The sequence below is a fragment of the Mandrillus leucophaeus genome, unplaced genomic scaffold (assembly GCF_000951045.1).
Source record: "Mandrillus leucophaeus isolate KB7577 unplaced genomic scaffold, Mleu.le_1.0 Scaffold462, whole genome shotgun sequence".
Taxonomy (NCBI): domain Eukaryota; kingdom Metazoa; phylum Chordata; class Mammalia; order Primates; family Cercopithecidae; genus Mandrillus; species Mandrillus leucophaeus.
In genome coordinates, this window is record NW_012104943.1 from 419,640 (window position 1) to 444,529 (window position 24,890).

Below are 24,890 nucleotides of genomic sequence, written 5' to 3' on the forward strand. Positions count from 1 at the left end.
AAATTTGTGTGACTTCAGAGTCTTCGATCCATAATTCTATGCTGCTGCCTTGAAACTAGTGAAGTTGTACAGTATCTAAGAATTTATAGAATATTAATACTAGAGGATGGTCCACAGATTGGTAACATCAGCATCAACTGGGAGCTAATATTTTAAATGCAGAATCTCAGAAAATCCAAATACACATGTTAGTAAGATCAATATGATTCATAGCCATATTAAAGTTTCAGAATCTCTACTCTAGAATGCATTTTCCTTTTATTTTATGTTAAAACATACAATTAAGTTATTATTGACTATAGTCACCCTGCTGTATTATCAAATAGTAGGTTTTATTCATTCTTTTTATTTTTTTGTACCCACTAACCATCCCCACCTTCCCATCAGTCCCTCCACTATCCTTCCCAGTCTCTGGTAACCATCATTCTACTCTCTATGTCCATGAGTTCAACTGTTTTGATTTTTAGATCCCACAAACAAATGAGAACATGCAATGTTTGTCTTTCTGTGCCTGGCTTATTTTACTTAACATAGTGATCTCCAGTTCCAACCATGTTGTTGCAAATGACTGAATCTCCTTCTTTTTTATGGATGAATAATACTCCATTGTGTATATGTACCATATTTTCTTGATCCATTGATCAGTCGGTGGACCTTAAGGTTGCTTCCAAATCTTGGCTATTGTGAATAGTGCTGCATCAAACATGGGAGTGCAGATATCTCTTCAATATACCGATTTCCTTTCTTTTGGGTGTATTTCCAAGAGTGGGATTGCTGGATCATACGGTAGCTTTATTTTTAATTTTTTGAGGAACTTCCAAACTGCTCTTCATAGTGGTTGCAGTATTTACATTCCTACTAATAGTATACAGAGTTCTCTTTTCTCCACATCCTCACCAGCATTTGTTATTGCCTGACTTTTGGATAAAAGCCATTTTCATTTGGGTGAAATGATATCTTATTATAGTTTTGATTTGTATTTCACTGATGATCAATGATGTTGAGCACCTTTTCATATGCCTGCTTGCCATTTGCATGTCTTCTTTTGAGAAATGTCTAGTCAAGATCTTTTGCCCATTTTGATGGGATTATCAGACTTTTTCTTATAGAGTTGTTTGAGCTTCTTATATATTCTGGTTATTAATCCCTTGTCAGATGGGTTCTTTGCAAATATTTTCTCGTATTCTGTGGGCTGTCTTTTTACTTTGTTGATTGTTTCCTCTGCTGTGCAGAAGCTTTTTAATTTGATGTGATCCCATTTGTCCTTTTTTTCTTTGGTTGCCTGTGCTTGTGGGGTATTACTCAAGAAATATTTGCCCAAACCAATGTCCTAGAGATTTTCCCCAATGTTTTCAAGTAGTAGTTTCATAGATCGAGGCCTGAGATTTATGCCTTTAATTGATTTTGATTTGATTTTTGCATATGGCAGAGATAGGGGATCTAGTTTCATCCCTTTGTGTATGAATATCCAGTTTTCCCAGCACCATTTATTGAAGATACTGTCTTTACCCAACATAAGTTCTTGGGAACTTTGTCAAAATGAGTTCACTGTCGATATATGGCTTTATCTCTGCATTCTTTATTCTGTTCCACTGATTCATTTGTCTGTTTTTATGCCAGTACCATGCTGTTTTGATTATTGTAGCATTGTAGTATAATTTGAAGTCTGGTAATGTGATTACTCCAGTTTTGTTCTTTTTGTTTAGGGCAACTTTGGGCATTGTGGGTATTTTCTGGCTCCATATACATTTTAGGATTGTTTTTTCTATTTCTGTGAACAATGACATTGGTATTTTCATATAGATTGCATTTAATCTGTAGATTGCTTCAGATAGTACGGACATTTTAACAATATTGATTATTCTAATATGTGAACATGGTATATCTTTCCATATTTTTGTGACTTCTTCAATTTATTGCATCAATGTTTTACAGTTTTCATTGTAGAGAACTTTCATTTTTTTGATTAATTCCCAGGTATTTTATTTTATTTGTAGCTATTGTAAATGGGATTGCTTTCTTATTTTTCAGATTGTTCACGTTAGCATATAGAAATATTATTGATTTTTGTTTGTTGATTTTGTATCCTGCAACTTTACTGACTTTGTTTATCAGTTCTAATAGTTTTTTTGTGTGTAGTCTTTAGGTTTTTCAAAACTTAAGATCTTCTTCAAACAAGGATAATTTGACTTCCTTTTTTCTAATTTGGATGCTTTATATTTCTTTCTTTTGTCTGATTGCTCTAACTATGACTTCCAGTACTATGTTGAATAACAGTGGTGAAAGTGGCTTAATAGACATAGAAAAAGCATTCAATAAAATTTCACATTCTTTCATAATGAAAATTCTCAAAAAAGTAGTAATAGATGGAACATGCTTCAAAATAATAAAGTTTATATACAACAAACCCACAGCTAACATCATACTAAATGGGGAAAAGCTAAAGCTTTGTCTTCTAAGAACTAGAACAAGACAAAGGTATTCACTTTCACCACTCCTATTCAGCATAGTACTGGAAGTCCTGGCCAGAGTATTCAGGCAAGCAAAAGAAATAATAGGCATACAAGTTGGAAAAGAAGTCAAATTGTCCCTCTTTGCAGATGATACCATCTTATATCTAAAAAGACCTAAATATTTGACCAAAAAAACTCTCAGATCTGATAAATAAATTTAGTGAAGTTGCAGGATTCAAAATCAACATACAAAAATTAGTAGATTTTCTATACACCAACAATGAATTAGCTGAGAAAGAAATCAAGAAGTTAATCCCATTTAACTAAGGAGGTGAAAGGCTTCTACGAGGAAAACTACAAAACAGTGATGAAATAAACTGAAGAGGACATAAATAAATAGAAAAACATTTTGTGCTCATGAATAGGAAGAAATAATGTTGTTAAAATGACCATACTGCCCAAAGCAATCTACAAATTCAATGCAATCTCTATTAAAATATCAACATCATTTTTCACAGAAATAGAAAAAACATTCCAAAAATGTGTATGGAATGAAAAAAAAAAAAAAGCCCAAATAACCAAAATAATCTGAGCAAAAAAGACAAAGCTGGAGGCATCACACTACCCGACTTTAAAATATTTAAAGGCTATAGTGGCCACAACAGCATGGTATTCGTATAAAAACAGATATATAGATCAATGGAAGAAAATAAAGAACCCCAAAATAAATTTACACACTTACAACCAACTGATTTTTGGCAATGGTGCCAAGAACATACACTGGAGAAAGGACAGCCTCTTCAGTGAATGGTGCTGGGAAAACTGGATAGTCACATGCATAAGAATGAAACAGGCCCCCTATCACTCACCCTATACAAAAACCAACTCAAGATGGATTAAATACTTAAATGTGAGGTCCAAACCTATAAAATAGAAAAAATTACAGGAAAAATACTTCAGGACATTGGTCTAAGCAAATATTTTATGGCTAAGACTTCAAACGCACTGGCAAGAAAAACTAAAATACACAAATGGGACTATAGTAAACTAAAATGATTTTACACAGCAAAGGAAACAATCAGCAAAGTGAGGAGACAACCTGCTGAATGAGAGGACATTTTTGCAAACTATTCATCTGACAAGCAACTAATATCTAAACTATAAAAGTAACTCAAACAACTCAACAGGAACAAAACAAATTATTCTATTTAAAAGTGGACAAAGGACAAGAATAGACATTTCTCAAAAGAAGACATACAAATGGCCAACAGTTATATGAAAAAATGCTCAACATCACTAATAATCAGGAAATTGCAAATCAAAACCACAATGAGATATCATCTTACCTGAGAATGTCTATTATTAAAAAGACAAAAAATAACAGAATCCAGTGAGGATGCAGGTAAAAGGGAACTCTTACACACTGTTGGTGGAAATATAAATCAGTAGAACCACTATGGAAAAGCAGTATGAAGATTTCTCAAAAAACTAAAAATAGAACTACAATAGGACCCAATAATGCTACTATGTGGTATTCATCAAAAGGAAAAGAAATTAGTTTATAAAGGAATATGTGCCCTTTCATGTTTATTGTAGTACTATTTAAAATAGCAAAGATATGGAATCAAGTGTCCATCAATGGATGAATGGACAAAGAAAAAGTGGTATATACACACATGGAATACTATTCAGCTATAAAAAGGAATGAAATCATGTCATTTATAATAACATGGATAGAACTGGAGGTTATTATGTTAAGTGAAATAGACCAGGCACAGAAAGATAAATATCAAATTTTCTCACTCATATATGGAAGCTAAAAAGTTGATCTCATGGAGGCAGAGACTAGAATGACAGATATCAGAGGCTAGGAAGGGTATGTGGGAGGAGAGAGGATGTAGAGAAGTTGGTTAATGGGTACAAACATACATTCAGATAGAAGGCATAAGTTCTAATGTTCAACAACAGAGTAGGGTGACTATAGTTAACAACGATGTATTTTATATTTCAAAGTAGCTAGAAGAGAGGACTTTGAATTGTTCCCAACACATAGAAATGATGCATACTCAAGGTAATGGATACCCAAAATATCTGACTTGCACTCTATGCATGTAATCCATAAATATGTAAGATATTATGTGTCAATAAAAAATCACTCAAAAGAATAACCATATGATAGTCAATTTGACATCAGGATGCTTCACCTTAAACAACACACCTATAAGACCTAGCTAAAACCACTTACATGAATAAAGGGCTCTGAGAAAATAGCTGGCTGAGGCAGAATTTCTGCTGTGTGTTTGAGCGTTTGTGTGTTTGTTCCCTTTACTGCTCCCTCTCCATTTTTGTAATCACCCTGGTTGACAGAGTTGAACACTTATTAATCAATCAATGAATTAATTTCAACATGCATTCAACCGCACATACAGTACTTCAAACACAGTCAAGCACCTGTGTTTCTGGGTGTTGTGAGGACAGATAAATAAGACTAATTTCTACTCTTGAGGAGGTCACAGCTTTGGAGGCAATATAAATAGATGTTTTTCTATTATAAACTATAATTCAACATAAGCTAAAATAAATCAATTAGCTGATATTCTAAGTAGACCTTTTCAGATTTTAATATTTCTGAAATTAATATGCATTTTAAAAATTTATATCAGAAGAGAGAAAAAATACTGAGTTGTTCTTGTCTTGCTATTTGAATTTAGATTTGTATTAAAGAAATCTATCTGATTGCCACCTTCATTGAGATATTTGCTTTAAAAGTGCTACCCACAATTACATTTTAATTTATGTTTATGTTTACTTTCTTATCTTTCTTAATAAACTTTTTATTTTAAAATTATTTTACATTTATAGAAAAGTTGTAAATATAATACAAAGTTTCTATCTACTCCAGACCAAGTTTCCCCTATTATTAATATCTGGCAGTGGTTTGGTATATTTGTCACAATTAATGAATGAATATTGATATATTATTATTACCAAAGTTAGTATTTTATTCATGTTTTCTTAGTTTACCTAATGTTCTTTTTATTTTCCAGAATCCCATCCAGAATACCACATTATATTTAGTTGTCATATATTTCTAGATTCTTCTCGATTTTGACAGTTTCTCAGACTTTCATCATTTTTGATGATCTTGACAGTTTTAAGGAAGACTGGTCAGCTATTTATAGAATGACCCTATATTGGAATTTGTCTGATGTTTGTCTCATGATTAGACAAGGGTTATGAGTTTTGGGGAGGCATACCACAGAGATGCCATTCTCATCACATCATATCAAGAGTACAGGCTATCAACATGACTTGTGGCTGAGGTTAACCTTGATTACCTGACCGAGGAAGTGTTTGTCAGATGTCTCCACCGTAAAGTTACTCTTTCTCTCCCTTTTTTGTACTATACTCTTTGAAAGGAACTCACTATGCACAACCCACACATTAAAAGTGGGGAGTAATGCTCCACCTCCATGAGGGAAGAGTATCTACATAAATTATTTGAAATTTGTCAGCATCATAGATTTGTCTCTTCTCTGTCATTAGTTCATTATTTAATCATTTACTTATATATATATATTGACTCATGGATATTTATTTTATATACTGGGTTATACTCCTATACTACTTTATTTTATTGCTCAAATTTTCCAGCTTTGTCCACTGGGGGCGTCTTTCAGTTGACTCTTATGTCCCTTGACATACCCCAATAGTTATGGGTTTTTTTAATTGTTTTGACCATTTTCTTTCTTTCTGTCACTACAAGATGCTCCAGGCATGTCTTAAATATTTACAGCCACAGTCCTAGAATCAAACATTTCACCAAGGAGCCCCAGTTCCTTTTTGAATAGTAATACAAACCAAGATTTTGGCAATTGTCTTTTAAAATGGTTTTTAAAAATATTCCACTCTTATTCTGCATTGGAAAAAGAAGTTATTCAAATATAAGATTTCTGGTGAAATATCAAGACATGCAATCAAAGGCAGTATAAATCAGATATCTTAGAAAAGGCCAGAAGATTCTGAAATCCAGGACTGGTTGGTGTGGTTAACACACATATGACAAGGGACTATTACCCAGGTACCAAAGAGCCATTGGTCCGAAGATTCTGGCTGACTTTCAAGGGAAGATGAATCTCTTCCAGCAATATGTGATTTGATAAAAGAATGAAACTAGGTGTATTAGTCCATGTTCACGCTCATAATTAGACAAGGGTTATGAATTTTGGGGAGGAATACCACAGAGATGCCATTCTCATCACATCATATCAAGAGTATAGGCTATCAACATAACTTATGGCTGAGGTACCCGAGACTGGGCAATTTACAAAAGAAATAGGTTTATTGGATTTACAGTTCCACATGGCTGGGGAGGCCTCACAATCATGGCAGAAGGCAAGGAGGAGTAAGTCACATCTTACGTGGATGGCAGCAGGCAAAGAGAGGTTGTGCAGGGAAATTCCCTTTTCTAAAGCCATCAGATCTCATGAGACCTATTCACTATCACAAGAACAGCACAGGAAAGACCTGCCCACATGATTCAATCACACCCCACTGTGTCCCTCCCAAAACACGTGTGAATTCAAGATGAGGTTGGAGTGGGAACACAGCCAAACCATATCACCATGGTTTAACCAAATAAAAAATACAGGTACAGCCCGGGTTTTCTTAGATATTCCTCCTAACATACTGTCATCCTAAAGCTATTGGAGAGGTCAGGTTCAGCAGTTCAAATTTTGAAATGCAGCCCATCACCCATGACAGTGAGTCCCAGGAATTTTTTGACTCTGCAGTGTGAAAAAGGCTTGACACAATCTTGTGATACTGAAAAGAAAATGACATATAAGTATATGAATGTGTGTTTTTTGTTTTAGGCACATTAAATATAGTTTGATTTACTTTTATAGTATCTATAGTTAAATTGATGGTTATATGGTGTGATGGTTTTGGTGTATCTCCCAAAGTTTATGTATTGTCAACTTGATCCCCAATGCAACAGTGTTGAGAGGTGGGATCTTTAAGAGGTGATCAGGTCATGAGGGCTCTACCATCATGAATGAACTAGTACAATTATCACAGGAGTGTTTTCCTGATAAAAGGATGAGTTCACCACCCCCCCTTCCCTTCTCTCTCTCTCTCTCTCTCTCAGGAGTGCGTGGGTTATATACCTTCCATCATGTTATGAATCAGCAAGAAGGCCCTTATCAGATGCATTTCCTTAGTACGTTGACCTTTCCAACCTCTACAACAATGAGCCAAACAAATTGCTGTTGATTACAAATTATCCACGCTCGGGTATTCTGTTATAGCAGTGCAGAATGGACTAAAACATATAGTCAATGGAGATTTAGAATCAGGGAAATAATTCTGTGAGGGCATTCATCCCTGGAAAATGGAAAGCTCCAGAAGGCTCAAGGATGTTTCCTGGCCTCACATTTGAGCCAATAAAATTTACCTTTCCTAAGATGAATTTTGTGAAGTCCTTGTGAAATCATCAGTTTGTCTCCCACTCTTCCATCCACCTCTCCCTCTCTCATTCCTCTCCGTTTTGCTCTTTCTTATCCCAGTCAATGAAAATCTTTCTGAATGTCAGGTATGCTTGTCAGCATTACTCTAGCTTCTGACTTTGTAAAACAATAAAATGTTCCTAATGAGAACACTTGGACATGGGGCGGGGAACATCACACGTGGGGGCCTGTCAGGGGCTGGGGGGCTGGGGGAGAGATAGCATTAGGAGAAATACCTAATGTAAATGACGAGTTGATGGGTACAGCAAACCAACATGGCAAATGTATACCTATGTAACAAACCTGCACGTTGTGCACATGTATCCTAGAACTTAAAGTATAATAAACAAACAAACAAAACAAAACAAAAACCAAAAAAAATTCCTTTTTTTTCTCTATTCCCTGGAATGGTCTTAATTGTTTAGAAATATCTGAAATTTAAAGACTTGGAAAAATGTACCTGCAAAGCATTTTGTTTTTCTTCTATAGTTATTGGTCTATTTAAGTTTTCTGCTTCTTTCTGGATATATTTTTAAATATGTATTCCTAGAAATCCTTTCACTTTATCCAAGTTTTAAAAATTGCTACCATAGAAGTATGTATTTTTATAATTATTTTCTATTTCCTCTGTATATATGATGGTCTTATATTATTCCTAATTTTGTTTGCGGAGATTTATCTTTTTCATAATTAGACTAGTTAGGGGTTCTTCTATATTTTCCTAATGTTTAAAGAAAACACATCATTTTTTCTGAATTTTTATTTATTCATGTCTTTTAATTTAAGTAATATATTTATTCTGCTTTCCTTTGGCTTATATGTCTTGTTATTTACTTGCTAAGTTAACTGCTAAATTTGTTAATTTTATTTTTGTTGGTTTAATAAATGACTTATTATCTGGAAACAATATCCATATCCCATGTAGATAATTCACATTATCAATATTTTTAGATGTTCAACAGTTGCTGATTTTATTTGGTCTTTGACCCAAGTTGTTTTAGTATAGGTTCAAAATCCTTTAAGACGTTGATGTGTTTGTTTATCATTTTGTTCTTTATTTTTAGTTTCATTTCATAACCTTATCTTTCAATATATAGAATGGACCATCTCTACATCTATAGGATTTCATCTACTAATGCAAACGGCATGGTGCATATGCCACTGTGGGCTTTCCGCACAACAGATGTGTGTGTGTGTGTGTGTGTGTGTGTGTGTGTGTGTGTGTGAAAAGAATCTACATTTAATGTAGCCAAAATGTTACATGTATCCATACAATTATGTATCGCTCTTCGGTATCACAAAGAGCACATCTACGCTGTTACTATTAAGACCTTGAGATTTTTACAAAGGCAAATACAACCGACAAACCACTTTTCAACCAAAATAGAGCTAAATGTAACCTGAAAGGGAACTAAGAAGCAGATATTCATTCCTATATCATCAAACATAGGGTTTTTTCTACCATGTTTCAGTTGGAGTATGGCTTCCTCTACTGCAGTGTTTACTAAATGTGTCTGCAGGCTAGAATCAGCTGCGAAATTTCTAGACATTTTAAATCCCAGGCCAAACCCATGAACAATTAAATCAAAGTCTCTGGAATGGGATACAGGCATCAGTATTTATGAATCACCCCAAATAATTCAATGTGTATATTCCATGCAAACGATCTAGGACACACACAGCTGAACCTTGCTTGCAATCAATCCTCAGTGTTGTAAATCAGTTGTTCTCAAACTTGAGCTGCATCAGAATAACTGGAAAAGCTGTTAAAACACAGATTTCTGGGCCTCACCTTAGAGTGTCTGATTCAGTAATTCTGGAGTGAAGCATGAGAATGGACATTTCTAACAAGTTCCCTGATAATGTTGATGCTGCTATTCCTCAGACTACATTTTGAGAATCTTTTTGTATTGAGCCTTAGTTCCAGAAAACATATTTGAAATTAATATTTTTATTATTATTATTATTTTATTATACTTTAAGTTCTAGGGTACCTGTGCACAATGTGCAAGCTTGTTACATATGTATAAAAAAATTTATAATTTAGGAAAACATAATGAATGACTTTTACACACCAACAACCCAGAGGAACTGCTGGAGAATTATGCTGGTAAAAAAAGCTAACCATCAAAAGTTGTATGCTGTACAATTCCATATATGTAACATTCTTTAACAAATAACAAAATGAAGAACAAATTAGTGATTTCCAGACGTTAATGAGGGTGTGGAGGTGGGAGGGAAGTGTGTGTGGCTAGAAAGAGCAACATGACTGATCACTGTATTGATTTACATATTCTGCATCTTGTAATATCAATGCCAATATCCTGGGAGTGCTGTCATTCTATAGTTTCACAAGGTGTTACCATTGGCAAAAATTGGGTAAAGGGTAAACAAATAAAAAAAAAAAATAAAAATAAAAAAATTAATCTGTAGCAAGAATTCTTTCAAGAAGCCACCATGACTAAAGCTTCCAAAAAGAAAACATTGAGTACATTTTTCAAGACCATATAAACTTAGATTTAACAAACCTGCTGTACTCTCCTTTAATATAAGTCTTTATGAGGTATTTATTAACAAGTACTTCATAGGTGGCCAACTTAATTGCCATATTAACAATTCAAGTGTGATGTAATTGCTCCAATCTAAGAATTTTAGCATTTCAGCATTAATTTCTAATTAACTGCTATTTTCTCATGTTTTTATGAGCTCATCTTTGTGTAGATTAATTCTTAATCTGCACTGATTTTCACAGTAAAAGGACTCAATGTTTCTTTTCTCTCTGAGGATATATGATACTAGTTAGAATATAAGAAAACTTCTCCATGGTGATTTAGTTTCTGCATGTGAACATAGGTGTGTCAGCAGTTGTGAACACTAACACAGTGCAGTGGGTTCCAAATATTAAAGACAACAATGCAGTTGTAGTTTGGAGGTTTTGAATTTGTATGCTGAACGGGTGACTAAAACTTGCATGAGATAGCCATACCCCCTGGTAGCTTAGACCCTAAGACAAAGGTCAACAAACTATGGCCCATGGGCCAAATCCAGCCCACTGCCTATTTTTGTAAATAAAATTTTATTAGAACACTGTTAAATTCATTCCTATATATATTATCTATGGCTGCTTTAGGTTTATAATGGCAGACTTGAGTAGTTCTACCTACAAAGCCTAAAATATTTACTACCTGGTCCTTTATATAAAAAGTTTGTTAGCCCTATTAATCAAGGTTCTTTGTGTAGTAATGATTAGCCATCCACATATTCATGCAGCCATAAGATCGTTCCATCCACATTCATGGTTCACAAGGCTACTCCAAAAACTTTGTAAATGTCTCACTGAAGTCCCGGACTCATAAACCTGTCAAAAATGTAAATAGGGTTACTTTGTCATGACTTATGCATACTGAATCTGCTACTGGCTGGCAATTGGGGTTCATTTGGGGCTTGTCACTTTGAGAACCCAAGGGTTATCTTGCTGAATCACAGCCCTAGTTGCCTAATTCTAATGTTCTTCAATAGGAGTCTCCAAGGAATATTTTTTTATATGGCTTATCCTCATTACTAATCCCCTCTTTTGTAATAAATGGTAGTTAACATCAGGAGAAGTTTGAAAAAGGTCAAGAAAATGTGTTACGATGACAATGATAGAAACCACAGAAATGGGTACATGTTGGGAAAGGATGATATTCACCTTAAAGGTTAGTATCTTGGGTTTGGCCTTGAATTTAAAGGGTTTAATACTGGGCTTAAAGATGTGAAAGAGAAAAGTGGCCATGTCATCACAACTTGCTATTAAAATGAGTTATATGGGGATGGGAAATTAGCATCTCCTATTGAATCCAATAATTAAAATAATGATAATTTGCAAGAGAAAAAAAATGCAGATGGAAAAGCAAAAGAAATGTGACTAGAACATTGTCAATTTCCATGTCCTAGAACATTGTCAATTTCCATGTCCTAACAGCAGAAAACAGCGAAAGATAAGAATCTGTATGGAGTGAGGTGTGATGTGGTTAAGGAAGCAGCTATGGCAAGCAAGAGGAAAGTAAATTAAAACATGAGAGAGGAGATTAAGAAAAGTCAATAATAACTTGGAAATAAATGTGATAAGATGGCAGAAAGGGAGCCAGCTGAGTGAGGGAAGTTGGAGCCATCTTGTGCCTCACTGCTCTAGAGACTGTACCATGAATACCAAATTTAGCTCTGTCATGAAACATCGAAGATTTGTAGAAGACATGAGACTGGTGATGAAAATTACTAAGCCCTGGGAAAAAGTAATTTATAGATAAAGCCATGGATGCTTCTTATCAGATAGGTGATGAGTAGAGAACAGTGCAGTAGAAAAGGAACTTGAAATAAATACTTCTGCCCCACTAAGAAAATAAGGTAGTTTTGTGCCCATTATTCTTGTATTTACATTTTTATGATCACTCTGTATGAATCGAATCGCACAGTAAAGTTCAAATCTTGCTCCCCTGATTCTGCTGAAGAAAAAAGAAAGGAAAACACAGGGAGAAAAGAGAGTTGTGGAGATATTTGCTGCTGCTTTATCCTTAATCAGAGATTTAAGTGACAGGGGAAGTATATATTGATATTGATTGATTTTATTGTACATTTTAGATTTATGCTTACTTATTGAGCCCCTGCTTGATCAATTTTAAGAATTTTAAATTTAAATTTCCTTAAAAGAGCCTCTCCTGTTGCCAGGTACTGTTTTAGGAGATAGCCAAATAAGACATAGTCTCTGTCTTCAAGGACCTGTTTGAATAGAAGAATAAGATAAGTAGTCAGGTATTTAATGTATGTACTATAATGAAGAGAGTCAAAGGGGAGATATTGAGATGAGTCTAAGATTGCCCAGAAGTAACATCTAAATTGAGACCAGAAGGGTGATTATCAGTTATTTAAAAAAAAGGTTGGGGTACAGATATTCTATACAAAAGGAATATGAGATGTTATGGTAAACGGATTGCAAAAGGCCCCAGTTCTCCACCTATTTATGTATCCATGCCTTTACAATGTGAATTTGTATTTCCTTTCATAAAGCAGTGGGCTCTTTTTCCAATTCCTTTGTCCTGGGCTGATTTTCTGACTTGCTTTGGCCTATAGAATGCTACAGAAGTGAGCCTATGTCAGTTCCATGCTTAGGCATCAAGAGATTTTCCACAATTCCACTCTCTTTCTTTGAACTCTATCACCACCATGAAAACAAGCCAGGGCCTACCTATTGCAGGATGAGAGACCATGTGGAGGACAGACACATCATGCCCAATGAGGCCATGCTAGACCATGCTAGACCAGCCAGCCCCCAACTGGCCTGCCAATTGAGCAAAGGCATATGGGCTAGTCTAATGGAGATTGGATGAGTCTGGCCCATATCAGCAGAATCTCTCAGCTGACCCATAGGTTTATGGGAAGTAATAAATAATTGTTATCATAAGACACTCATATGGTTTGGCTGTGTCCCCACCCAAATCTCATTTTGAATTGTAGTTCCTATAATTCCCACACATCATGTGGATTTAAAACCTCCAGTGGGAGGTAATTGAATCATGGGGGCAGGTTTTTCCCATGCTGTTCTTGTGATAGTGAATAAGTCTCACGAGATCTGATGGTTTTATAAAGGGCAGTTTATGAACTGCACATGCTCTCTTGCCTGCCACCATGTAAGACATGCCTTTGCTCCTCCTTCACCTTCTGCCCCAATTGTGAGGCCTCCCCAGCCATGTGTAACTGTGAATCCATTAACCCTCTTTTTCTTCATAAATTATCCAGTCTCAGGTATTTCTTCATAGCAGTACGAAAATGGACTAATACAGTAAATTGGTACTGGTAGAGTAGGGTACAGCTATTAAGATACCCAAAAATATGGAAGTGACTTTGGAACTGAGTAACACGCAGAGGATTCTGTTTGGAGGGCTCAGAAGAAGAGAAGATGTGGGAAAGTTTGGAGCTTCCTAGAGACTTGTGGAATGAAGTCCAGGCTGAGGTGATCTCAGGTGTACATAATGAACTATTTGGGAAGTGGAGCAAAGGTGATTCTTGCTATGCTTTAGCAAAGAGACTGGTGGCATTTTGTCTCTGCCCTAGAGATCTGTGGAACTTTGAACTTGAGAGAGATGATTTAGGGTATCTGGCAAAAGAAATTCCTAAACAGCAAAGCCTTCAAGATGTGACTTGGGTGCTCTTAAAAGCCTTCAGTTTTATTCATTCCAAAGATATGGTTCGGAATTGGAAGTTATGTTTAAAAGGGAAGCAGAACGTAAAAATTCAGAAAATTTGCAACCTGATGATGCTATAGGAAAGAAAAATCCATTTTCTAAGGAGAAATTCAATCTGGCTGCAGAAATTTGCATAAATAAATTTGCATAAGTCAAATGATAATTGCCAAGACAGTGGGGAAAGTATCTTCAGGGCATGTCAAGAGGTCTTCATGGCAGCCCCTCCCATCACAAGCTGGGAGGCCTAGGAGGAAAAAATGGTTTTGTGGGCCAGGCTCAGGGCCTTGTTGCTTTCTAAAGGCTTAGGACTTAGTCCCTTGAATCCCAGCCATGGCTAAAAGGGGCCAACGTACAGCTCAGGCCATTGCTTCAGAGGGTGCAAGCCCCATGCTTTGGCAGCTTACACATGGTGTTGGTCCTACAGGTGCACAAGTCAAGAACTGAGGTTTGGGAACCTCCACCTAGATTTCAGAGGATGTATGGAAATGCCTGGATGTCCAGACAAAAGTTAGCTGCAGGAGCAGAGCCCTCAAAAAGAACCTCTGCTAGGGCAGTGCAGAAGAAAAATATGGGGTTGGAGCCCCCACACAGAGTTCCTACTGGAGCACTGCCTAGTGGAGCTGTGAGAAGAGGGCCACTGTCCTCCAGGCCTCAGAATGGTAGATCCACTGACAGCTTGCACCATGCATCTTGAAAAGCAACAGACACTCAATGCCAGCCCATGAAGGCAGCCAGAAGGGGAGCTGTGCCCTGCAAAGCCACAGAGGTGGAGCTGCCCAAGGCCATGGGAGCCCACCCATTGCATCAGCATGCCCTTGATGTGAGACATCGAGTCAAAGAAGATCATTTTGTAACTTTAAGGTTTAATGATTGCCCTATTGTACTTCAGACTTGGATGGGGCTGGTAGCCCCTTTGTTTTGGCCAATTTCTCCCACTTGGAATAGGTGAATTTATTCAATGCCTGTACCCCCATTGTATCTAGGAAGTAACTAACTTGCTTTTGATTTTACAGGCTCATAGGTGGAAGGGACTTGCCTTATCTCAGATGAGACTTTGGACTTGAACTTTGGTATTAATGATAGAATGAGCTAAGACTTTGGGGGACTTTTGGGAAGACATTATTATGTTTTCAAATGTGAGGACATGAGATTTGGGAGGGGTCATGAAGTGGGATGGTATGGCTTGGCTGTGTCCCCACCTAAATCTTATTTTCAGTCATAGTTCCTATAATCCCCATGTGTCGTGGGAGGGACCTGGTGGGAGGTAATTGAGTCATGGGGATGGGTTTTCCCATGCTGTTCTTGTGATAGTGAATAAGTCTCACAAGATCTGATTGTTTTATAAAGGGCTGTTCCCCTGCATGCATTCTCTTGCCTGCTACCATGTAAGATGTGCTTTTGCTCCTCCTTCACCTTCTACCATGATTGTGAGGCCTCCCCAGCCATGTGGAACTGTGAGTCCATTAAACATATTTTTCTTTATAGATTGCCCAGTCTTGGGTATTTCTTCATAGCAGTATGAGAACAGACTAATACAGACACTAAGCTTTGGAATGATTTGTTATGCGGCAGTACAATGCAGAAGATCTGGAGCTATAAGAGAGCAGGGAACATTCAATAAAATGAAGTGGTTTAAGATGAATGAAGAATAGAGTATAAAGGGAGAAGGGATGAAAGGTGATAATGGAGAGCCAAGCAAGAACTGGATCCTTCAGAGTTATAAGTCTTATTACATAGTAGGGAACTATCTAGGGTTTAAAGTAGTTGTATGATCAGATTTTTATTTTAGACAGATTACTGTTTATGGAAGTTAATGGCTATGAGGAACACAGGGCCAGAAGGAGGGAGGTCAGTAATGTAGCTTTTGTTATTATCCAGGTGAGCAATGATAATATCCTGAACTAGAGTATATTAAAGACCATAAGGCTGAGTAGAAATGATCAGATTAGAGACATTTTTGGGAGACAGAATGAGTAGGATTTGGTCCTTTATCACAAGTGAGATATGATGGAGAAAAAAAGGCCAGAGGTGATACTTGATGTCTGATTTGGGCAAATAAAAGGTTTAGAGGACAGAAACTCAAGAGGAAAATGATATTTGGATGGGGTGGAGGAGATGATAAGCACAGTTTGATATTTCTTAAGTTTGAGATGCCAGTGAGATATACAGTAAAAATGCCCTGTAAAGAGTTGGTCATATAGATCTGAAGCTTAGGAGAATGACTTGCGTCAGAGATAGTTTTGGGAATGGACAGCCTACAGTTGGTACTTGAAGCCACTTAAACATTTACTGAGTACCTGATATGTGTCATGTGTCGTACTACATGCCAAGAATACGGCGGTTAGTAATACAGACCGGTCTATATAATTTGGTGGAGAAAATGCAACATTGGTCAACTAATCACACAAATAAAAATATACTGTCTTAAGTACTGCGAAAGAAATTGCAGTAAGCCATAAGAGTATATAACAAAGAGATTTGATCCAGTCTAGGTAATCAAAGAAGAATTCCCTGAAAAAAGGATGCTAAAGCTGAGATCAGGATTATGAGAAGGTTTTCAAGGTCATAAGTGAGGGATGAGGTAGAAACAGAGAATGTTCCAGGAATAGGGATAGGAGTGGTGTATCTGGTTTAAAGGCCTCTAAAGTCAGTCTCGCATGGGACTCATTTTAGAGGGATAGCAGCAAAGAAAGGAAAACTGCTATGAGCTGTATATAGAGGAGTGTTATAGATATGAAGATTTGGAAGATATTTGGAAGGCAAAACTGACAAGACCACAAGACAGATTAGAGGGAAAGAGAAATGGATGAGACATTATTGAGAATAATTTGGGAAGAGGGATTGGTTTGCATATTTGAATGAATGAATAATTCCATTCATTGAAAGAGGAAACACCAAGGAACTAAATATAGATTTAGAAAGAAAAACACAAAATATGAGAATTTCAAATATTGAATTGGAGAATATTTAAAATATCCAGATGGAAGAGCTGAGGGGGAAATTGGATATACAAGTTTGGGGCTAAAAAAGATATATTACTGGACATTTAATAAACTTGTATATCATCAGGATATAAATAGTAACTGAAGCCAAAGGCAGGAAGAGCCTGATAGAAAAAAAAAGGATTCCCAGAACCAAACCTCTAAGAACCCAATGTTTAAAAAGTAGATAATTTGAGATGAGCCCAGAAAGGAACATAGATGGAGCAATCAGAGATGTGAGAGGGATGTTGAAGTGATAAGAGCAGAAGCCAGTATGGTAGAATGGGCTGAGGAAAAAGTGGGAGGTAAAGAAGTGGAGGTACATGTATGGACAATTATCAAGACGTTTGGCTAAGGAGAAGGGATGGCAAAGGAGATGGATGGCACAGCAAGGGTGAAGAGAGGTTTTTTGTTGTTGATGGTGTTGTTCATTTTTTTTTGTTTGGTTTTAGTAGGAGAGATGTAAGCTTGGTGCTGACAAAGATCTAGTAGAAAATGACATTTGGGGGAAAAAGGAAGAATCCAAAGAAGTGTATGAGATTACTGAAGCAAAAATATATAAAAGGAGAAGAGAAAATGATCTAGAAAACAACACTTAAGAAATATTGTAATTTATGGAGTTATAGAAGACAAATGTACTGAAAAAGATCTGGACAGTGATAGGAGAAAAAGCAGAACACAGTTTCATGAAAGCCATGGAAAGACAGTGTTTCAAGAAGAACAGAGAGGTCTATGGGGTCAAATGTGCTCAGTGTTCAAAAAGGATAAGAACTGAGAAATATCCATTGACTTGAGCTGATGGTCACAATAGCCTGGGATAGAATTGGCGTCCTGGAGCAGCGGGATGAAATCCAAATCAAAGTGGGTTAAAGTATAAGTGGTAGGTGAGGATATGGAGGCACTAAGTGTGGACAGCCATTTCACAGAGTTTTTATAGAGGGGAAAGTGAACCTGCAGATAGACAAGAGGTCAAATAGAACCATGGGGTTTTGCTTTTGTATTTGTAGTAAGTTGGAAGAGACTTGAAGATAATTAAATGTTAACTAGAAGGAAGTGAGTGAAAATACAGAGAGGGGTGATAAGAGTGAAGTCTCTGATAATAGGGAAGAGAGAGAGCAAGTGGCGGGAATAGGCTAAGGAGAAGGGAGACATTGCTTGTCGGTGGCAACAGAAAACAGGAGGAATGGTGATGGAAGTGGGAAATTTGTATTATTGTTGGCAGAACATTGGGGTGTTACAATATGGTGGGCTTTCATGTGTTTATTTGTTGTTAAATAAGAGACAAGATTACTTCCTAAGAAAGAAAGGTGAATCAGGGAAAGATACCTGAAAATATTCATCTGTCTTTGTATTAGTCATTCCTTGGTATCTGAGAGGGATTGGTTTTAAGATCCCCATGGATACCAAAATCTGAGGAAGCCCAAAAGTTCCTTATAGAAAATGGCACAATATTTGCAAATAACCTATGCACATCCTCCCATATACTTTAAATCATTGCTAGATTGCTTATAATACTTAATAAAATGTAAATGCTATGTCATTGTTATACTGTGTTTTTATTATTTTACTGTTGTATTTTTATTGCTTTTTTCTGAGTATTTTCTAAAAGACTTTTTTCATAGTTTGAAATATTTTATTTTAAAAAGAATAATGGGAAATATGGTAGAGTCAGAAATTTGGGAAACACTAAGACTTGAAATAACTGAAGTAAGAGAAAGAGCTGTCTAGGGTAACATAGAATGCTGGGAAGGTAACATCTCAGTTGACTTAGGAGACCACAGATTTATAGTTGATGGCCAGTTGTACACCAAATCACTTTCTCTTCCTGTAGGGTAGCCAGCTAGGCTGAATTTTCCAGCCTACAGTACAGTCAAATGATTGTGTGTAGACCAAAAAGAATATACAGAAGGGATATAACCACATTTCCTGATTCTGTCTCCACAGTCCTCACAAATACAGCTTTTCTTTCTCCATTCAATGGTTGAATAGAGATGACTCCAAGGACTTAGAAGAAGAAGGAGCCACAACACAGCAGGAGCCTGGGTTTCTGAGTTAACATTTGGAGTGGAAACTCTTAGGAGAGTCATCTGAGTGAGAATAGACATTTTGTTCTCTAGTATGAATGAGACACTAATTTTTACTATGGTAAGCTGTTAAAACGTGGGGATGTTTTGTCATAGCAGTTACCTTATTCTTTCATTCATCTTCACAAATGTGTGATTTTTTCCCCTATAGTGCTGAACATCCCTGTGCAAATGATAAGAACCGTTTAATTGCATTCTCTGTGCTAGACAGTTAAATGGGATGGCCCAAAGGACATAGGAATAAAAGGAGTAATGAGTAAACAATTGGATTTGTGAACAATTACATTCACTGAATAATGAGCACATAACTAATCAGGATTCCCATTTGGAGGCAGAAGACATGAAAGACTTCAAGAGTATGGTTGGTATTTCACAAACATAAAATGAATTCCTGTTTTCAGGAAGGTAATAGGCAAAGTGCTGCCCATTGGCCTAAAGGGGATTCACATAAGAGAATATTGGATTCTATCCAACCACAATCCCTGAGGAGTCTGGACCTGCATAACCATAAAATCTCCCTGCAGAGAATCTGAAAGAAAAGGCCCCTTACTCCTGCTATGTCTATGACACTTTATGTGGGAGGATCACTCCTCTGCCTGTGTAGAAGAGTTGCTGGTCCAAGCTCAGGACATTGAATTCACTGGTCCTGGCAGACTCACTGCAGCAGATGGAACACACTCAGCTATTGACCCCTGTAAATGCTGCAGTGAGGGTGATAGAATCAATGTCATAAAGAACCTGATCTGCAGAGGTGGGAAGTCTATAGGGTATTCAACTGCACAGGCCCTCCTCCATCATAACTTGCCTGCCCCAGAGAAATTTTCTTTGTGGGACATAAGATACCCACTCTCCAGACCCTCAAACTCCAGTATACCAAGAGGCCAGTGAGGCAGATGACCTTCCTTGCTTCTTACTGCAAGGCTCCCCACTATGTGATCACCCTTAGGGCCTAGAATGGGGTTTCCAGAAACTGGTGGAATCAATACAACTGCCTGGAACCTTCCCAGCTCCCTGCCTCAGCAGCCTTCTCTTCTCATCCTCCTTATTCCTGTTAAAAGGGTCTTTATTTAAGCCTCAGAACCCATCTAGTAGAAGATAGGTAATATGAGGAAAGAGGCTGAGGTAGGACAAGACTGAAAACTTTGTAAAATGGTGGAAACAGCCCAGACTTTGGAGCTCAACATACTTGAATTCAACCCCCCTATTTTGTATTTACTAGTTGAGTGGTCTCGGACAAGTCACTTGATTTCCCTAAAATGGGGATAAAAATGCCCACCTCCAAAGAATCACTTTAAATATTGTTAATGTCTTATGTACAAATATCTGGAGCATAGTACATCTTCATAAATGGTTATTTGTATGTGTTTGGGGGTCAGGTAGCAGGAATAACTTGGATTAGTTTCAGGCAACATGCTTAAACTCTCTGAAAGGGAAAGAGGGAGGAGGGTGTGATTGAGATTGAAGGTTGACCTGAAGGAATGACCATCTGTGCTGGCCTAGAAACTCCATTCATATTCTTTCCTAACCTATTCCTAGTGCCTTTTCATACACTTTCCTTCTGCATGTCTTCTCTAGGCCAGCAAAAGGCTCATTTTTTTTTCTTCCTTTAAGTCTTGGCTCCAAAGCTAGTTCCTTACTGAAGCCTTCCTTCTCCAACTTGTCTCTTTATAACAGCATTCTCCAGCTGTCACTCTCTATCCCTTTACCCTGATTTAATTTGCTTTATGAAAATCTTAACCTGAAAATTATATACATATTTGTTTACTTGTTCATTACCCCCACTAGAATTTGAGATCCATCTGGGCAGGGACCTCTTGTATTCCCAATATCCTCAGTGCCTGGCACTGAGTAGATGTACAACCAGTATTTTTCAATGAGTGAATGAAAATAATACCATACTAAATACATCATTTTCATCCACTTGAAAACAACTATCAAAAGCATCATAAAGGCATCTATTATCTATATCATTTTCTTAAAATATAGGTCTTTTATAAAAAGTTATGTATAATTTTTCTCATAGTGGACCATGATCAAGATTTCAATTCATAAAAAAAAAATCTTTTAATTTTCTGTAATGTGGGTCCCTGACTGGGACTGCTTTCAAAGCTTTGTGTACCAGAGTATGGAAACGAGAATGTGTCCCTGGACCCCCCAACACGCACCATGTTTACTCATTTGTATTTTCATATTTACTTGAGGACTAGGAAGTGGGAGGGAGGAATACTTAACCTTAACTGCAACTTGAGTATAGATGATAGATAGATAGATAGATAGATAGATAGATAGATAGATAGATAGATAGATAGATAGATGATAGATAATAGATAGATAATTGATAGAGATACAGATAGATGATAGATAGATAGATAGATAGATAGATAGATAGATAGATAGATAGATAGATAGATAGATGAATTCAACACACTGCAGAGGCTCAAGAGAAGGCTGGATTGCAGGGAGGGCTGGCCAGTTCCCAGGAAATGAAGATGGTAATGAACTCTAGAAAGACCAACCAGATTCAAGAATTTGGCCTGAGGGTGAGAGAAGAGAATAATTTTAGCTTTTTGGGGGAACTCATCCACACTTGTAGTATGATGAACCTGGAAAGGGGGAAGGGCCATGAGTGTGACTGGAACCTGCTGGCTCCATAAACTCTGTGGTACATTAGTTTCCAAGAAGGCTTGCTATGGGACAGCCCCAGATTGAGTCTCCTTTTCATCTTAGATACCAACATTAAGTGTTCCACAGGTATGAGCCTTCGGAAGCAGCAGCTGCAAATCTGTCTCATGGGAGCAGCAATGACACACCTCTGCAGGGTTGTCAGGACTGGCACAGTCATGGAAAGTTCCAGAGGGACAGCAAATCTCTAGCTTAGCAACACTGAGGTGATAGAGACAGCTACATCTGGTGTAATAACCTCACTGCACAGCCCTCCTAGGAGATTTGGGACATGTGCATTGTGAGACCCCATTTGTCTGGAAGCCACAGCAAGCCAAGACTGAGCCTGATAAATGGGCACCAGCGAGATATCCCTGAGGACCCCCAAAGTGCCCGAGAGAGGAAATTTGCAAAGCACTAACATTTCCTTATAAGCACATGGAAGCTGGGAGCTAAGAGGAATCCAGTATTAATAGAACCATATTTGTACTCAATATTAATAGAACCATATTGGTCCTCACAAGCTGGTAGAGATGGAAACATTCACGTGTACTTATAGCCACAAACAAGGCTAAACTCCTTTGACTGCTGCATCCTCATTACCACTTTCTTCTGCTCCCACCGTAATGATCCAAGAAGTTTAAATTCATTTGAAAGAGGTCTTATAGCACATATACCCCTTGCTGCCTTAAAAAATATTCCAGTACAATCCAATGAAAGTCTAGAAGAAAAAGCAGCTTTGACTTTTGAGCAAATGCAGACATTTAATTCTCTATTAGGTGTAGTTCAATTTTGTTAAATTGAAAACAATTTGAAGGAAAACTCAATAAAATTGGAATCTTACTTAAGTTAATGAATAATGCTTATTATTCATCACCAGATACATGGCTCTCAGCTGCTGGGCTATTTTCAAGATGACAGACATTTAACAAGACTGTGCGGCAGTGAAATTAGAAAAATGTAAGATGTATTATAATATTATGGTACAAATATATTGTAGTAAGATTTATTTTAAAAAATTATGTGGAGGAAAGAAACCCTATTGCATCTCTACTACAAAAACAGCAAAGTAACTTAAGTTCTAAGTCAGGAGTAGGTAAACATTTTTGGTAAAGGGCAGATATTACTATTTTATTAAATATTTTAGACTTTGTGGTCCATACAGTCTCATAAATACTCCACTCTACAGTCGTCCCTCATCCATGAAGGATTGGGTCTAGACCTCCAGGTATACAAAACCCATGCCTACTCAAGTCCTGCAGTTGACCCTGCAGGACCTGCCTGTATGAAAAGTTGGCCCTCCATATAACTGGGTTTCACATCCCAAGAATACTATATTTTCATTTGGCACTTGGTTGAAATATAGCTGCGTATAGGTGGTCCAGCACAGTTCAAACCTATGTTGCTCAAGGGTCAACTGTATTAATGTAGCAGAAAAGTAGTCACAGACAACACATGAATGAGTGTAGCTGTGTTCCAGCAAAACTTTACTTATAGACACTAAAATCTGAATTTCATATAATTTTCATGTTACAAAATGTTAATATTTTTATTTAACCAGTTAAAAATATTAAAAACACTCTTAGCTCATGGACCATACACAAACAGATGGCGAACCAGATTTGGCCTAGAGGCTATGGTTTGTTGATTCCCGTTCTAAGTGACTGAAAACCTGTTGCTAGTAACTTTCTTTTTTTTATTTTTTTATTTTTTACTTTTTTTGAGATGGAGTCTTGCTCTGTCACCCAGGCTGGAGTGCAGTGGCACGATCTCGGCTCACTGCAAGCTCCACCTCCTGGGTTCATGCCATTCTCCTGCCTCAACCTCCCGAGTGGCTGGGACTACAGGTGCCCACCACCACGCCCGGCTAATTTTTTGTATTTTTAGTAGAGACGGGGTTTCACTGTCTTAGCCAGCATGGTCTTGATCTCCTGACCTCATGATCCGCCAGCCTTGGCCTCCCAAAGTGCTGGGATCACAGGTGTGAGCCACCGTGCCTGGCCTGTTGCTGGTAACTTTCAATTAAGATTTTTCAGATCCTCTTGTACCTGCTGTAGGTGGTGCTCTATTTTCACCAGGGTATCTGCTTTCTGTTAATGCTAATCTCAAAATCCGGTTTGAAAACTAACATGATAATCCCTGTTTCCCTTCTAACTTTTTTCTCATTTGTCTCTCACCATCTGCTGGCCAAAGCTCTTGAATTTACTTTACTTTCAAACTCTTAATACCTTCTTATAACCCAGTTAGCTCCCAGATGTCTTTATCAGATGCTCTACATTGTGCATTAAGGTGCAATCAATGGTACTGGCTGAGAGAGCCATTCATAGCTATGGAGAGTGACAGAAATTGCACTTTGCTTTGGAAGAGCCAATAAATTCACAGTGATGGTGCTTTCCTGATAAGAACACTATTTCTAGTTCTTTGTTGTCCATCTCTCCCCACTTAGTTCATTTGGTGTGCAGGCCAACATGGATTACCAGAGCAACTACGCATGTTACAATTAAGTTATAGAGCAGAGAAGACAACTTTTATGTTCATTTTGCCAGAGAAACATAAATACAATTTCTCCAAATGAATTGTTTCCTCTAATATACTTTAATGTCCTTGCCTTGCAAGGGAAGGGATGTGTATGTGTATATTTGTTTCTACAGGTGTGGTGAGTGGGTAGTGTAGAATCCAACCAAGAAAAGGCTTTTTGCCATGACATTCTTGAAAGCTCTGAGCTTCTCAGGTCAAGATCTAAGCTTGACTTCCCCTATTTCCCAGTTGCTTCTTTATAATTCCTGGGAATGCATCTTTCTGATTTATCAGACTAAATTTGTTGAGTGTCTACTATGTGCCAGGAACACTTCTAGGAACTTGGGGTCCATCAGTGAACAAAATAGACAAATATCCCTTTCCTTGGGATGCTTATATTATAGTGGAGAAAGACAGTAAACAATAGATATAATAGTTGTCAATTAAAAAGAGTGTTAAAAAGTGT